Source organism: Hesperophylax consimilis, chromosome 11 (genome assembly GCF_061612785.1).
Source record: "Hesperophylax consimilis isolate HC1 chromosome 11, BYU_Hcon_1.0, whole genome shotgun sequence".
Taxonomy (NCBI): domain Eukaryota; kingdom Metazoa; phylum Arthropoda; class Insecta; order Trichoptera; family Limnephilidae; genus Hesperophylax; species Hesperophylax consimilis.
In genome coordinates this window covers 10,838,269-10,841,655 of record NC_142846.1, presented here as the reverse complement: position 1 = coordinate 10,841,655, position 3,387 = coordinate 10,838,269, and the positions used below count along the sequence as shown (strand labels likewise).

Genomic DNA, 3,387 nt, shown 5'->3' with positions numbered 1-3,387 from the left:
AAAAATAAACGTTATTAAAAAGCATTTTGATGGGCTTAAATTTGAATCACAAACAACCGATTTACGTTGTAACATAAATATGTCACAAATAATTTTTTAAATTTTTACCCAAATTACATTATATTCACATGGTAAAATTAAGTTAAGTAAGTTGAGTAAGATTAATTTTTTATAATTACCGTTGACTAAGAAAAATGTCAAAGTTGCCTCCGAAGTCAAAATAATTATTTAGTATCCTTTATTTTTCAACTTGAAACGCAAAACAATAAAGTAGCGTATATCCGTACTAAATATTTGCTACACCCTTTGATTGAAAAAATAATTTTTCAGTTTCGTCAAGTATTTTGGCATCAAATCCAAATTTAAGCTGCCCCGAAGTTCTTATTTATGTGCCGGCGTCATAAATTGATTGATATATCAGTTTTTTTAAACATTTTGTAGTATTTTATTATTTGATTCGGCATAAAAGAAAAGTTGTAAATTAAAAATAGTTTCTTCTCTTTCAAACTATGTATAGTATTTCCAGAAACTACTTTTCTTCTCAAACTGTGTAGAGTATTCCAGAAACTTCTCTTCTTCTCAAACTGTGTATAGTATTTCCAGACAATACTCTTCTTCTCAAACTGTGTATAGTATTTCCAGACACTACTCTTCTTCTCAAACTGTGTACAGTATTCCAGAGAGTACTCTTCTTCTCAAACTGGGTATAGTATTTCCTGACAATACTTTTCTTCTCAAACTGTGTATAGTATTTCCAGACAATACTCTTATTCTCAAACTGTGTATAGTATTTCCAGACACTACTCTTCTTCTCAAACTGTGTACAGTATTCCAGAAAGTACTCTTCTTCTCAAACTGGGTATAGTATTTCCTGACAATACTCTTCTTCTCAAACTGTGTATAGTATTTCCAGACACTACTCTTCTTCTCAAACTGTGTACAGTATTCCAGAAAGTACTCTTCTTCTCAAACTGGGTATAGTATTTCCTGACAATACTTTTCTTCTCAAACTGTGTATAGTATTTCCAGAAACTACTTTTCTTTTCAAACTGTGTATAGTATTCCAGAAACTACTCTTCTTCTCAAACTGTATATAGTATTTACAGAAACTACTCTTCTCGAAAATATTTGTGAAGCGTTTCGATAAAAACCATGCTTTTGAAATCTGAATACAAGTTTTATTTTTCATTTTTGGTTCAAATGTTTATCTTTTTAGTTTTGTCAGTTTTCTGCTAGAATACGACGCCCCTATTGTTGAGAAATGTTGGATTGTGAAAGAACATATATACTTATATCTGACTTGGGAGATTACGATTCTATTTAAGCCCCCGCATTCCCAATTTCTACTGATTTATAACAAGTCTCTCTTTAAATATTTAAGTTTTTAATTTCTAAACAAATGAAAATGTTATTTTTGAAGATAATATCAATAGATTTGTGATGCTGAAACGTTAATTATTTAAAATTCCCTTTATTGAATAAAAATGGCAAAGTTAGCTCCGAAAATTATTAAGAACACGTTTTGTTCTTTTATTTAATAAGTTATATGAATGAAAAAAATCACAGGGTAATTTAAATGAAACTAAAGCATTTGTCGAGAGACTTTTGCTCTATTTCAAACGAGTCTTGTTTTATTAAATATTTTCACCATTTTTGCTTAAAAGTTATTGTTTTTTTAAAATATTATAGCGCTCCCAAAACTTAGTTGACGGAGACGTCCATAAGTTTAAGGTTAATGACAGTTCCTTATCCGTAAATATCCCTTATATAGAGGTGAGGCTCTCGACTAACAATCCGAAGGTCGCGGGTTCAAATCCCGTCGTGCCCAAGATAAATTTTATTTTGCACGAGTGGAAGATACTCTTAGTAAGACGGTGTAAGACAACCATTGAGAATTGAAGTTGCTTGAAATAGCTTTAGCCGTCTTTGGTGATAAGATTTGAATACCCCACCATCCAACTCCCCATCTCTTTCTCTGCCTCACTATATTCAGCCTTATAACGTAAACCAATTGGGGACGTCAGAGTCTCGCTAATGGACTCTAGTGACGTATTCATATAAAATTGAACTGGTTTACATAATAGGAGAATCTTACACCATGGAACACATCTGCGAGAATGTAATTTTTTGATTCATTTTCCGATTTGCAAAACCTACGTTTTTTTGCAACTCAATACCATTTATTGCAATTCTCAGGGTTTTTGCACCCAACCTTGGATCCTGTACAAAGCATATTTCCCTTCTGTTGCGAAATGCATCCAAAGCAACTGATAATACCTTCCACTTTTTGGAAATGCGTGCTTTTACCAGTTCGTGTTACAATTAAACTCAATTATTCGGCTATCGAGCTTTAAAGTTCAGGTCTTTATAGAAAACGAACGGATTTAATTTTTAAACAGGCAAATTCAATTTCAGACTATTTTTATCCAAGAAAATTTTAAATTCACACAACATGGTGTCTTTATCTCGATTCATGAAATGTGCTTATAGTAGAATTTTATTTCGCTACAAAAGAAACTATCCTATCCAGAGGGTACAAAGAAAGAAGATACTATTAAGGGTAACGTACGCTATAATCTACGAATTCATAGATGGCTTACTTAATTAATTATTTTATGAAAATACACTTTTTGCAAGTTATGCTTTAAAATATTAAGACGAATTATTATTTGTTTGCACACGTACACACGCATTATGAATATGAAAAAATAGTATTGTCCGTATAAAAACACAATTCTTTCAAGAAAGGCACATAAATGTAATATTCGACTGTATACCTTTCTTAAAAGAATTGAGTTTTTATACGGATATAAACATATTTATTCACATTCATATTGCATATGTGCGGGCGCAAATAAATCATTTCTCCTCAAACGGGACACCTTCCAAAGTGGACAGTCAAAGATTCATTATTCTTAGTATCTTATAAATATGAGAACGACACACAGCTGATAATTCGCTGTTTGCTGTTTTCAAACAGTACACTATTTCAAATAATTATAAGCAATAATTAGTCGCCTGAAATATCAATCCAAATTGAAAATATCTCCCGAGTAAAAATAAATGCCGCCAACGGGAATTGAACCCGCACCTTCTGATGTCCAGTCAGGTGCTCTGAACCACTGAGCTATGGCGGCTTATTTCCAACCAATAATTCTATGTATCTCAATCAACAATACCGCTTATTATATTTTTTCACCTGTAAACAACAAACTTTGGTATGTTTTAGTATTCTTTTAGTCTGATGGTTAGTTAGTAAGTCTTTTACTCGATTGCGACTATGCCGGGGAGCGACATGGTTAACGAATGATAGGTCAAGCATCAGATAAACAGAGGTCACCCGGTGAAGAGATGAGATTAGACTTAAAGCAAACTGCCGACTTCGGA

The 3,387-nt window shown here is 32.4% G+C and overlaps 1 non-coding gene across 1 annotated transcript; it reads right to left on the bottom strand.

The window, feature by feature from the left end:
* Positions 1-3,064: 3,064 nt before the first annotated feature.
* Positions 3,065-3,137, bottom strand: TRNAS-GGA (transfer RNA serine (anticodon GGA)). Its single transcript has one exon. It is a non-coding gene; the product is annotated as a tRNA-Ser (tRNA).
* Between the last annotated feature and the right edge of the window lie 250 nt (positions 3,138-3,387).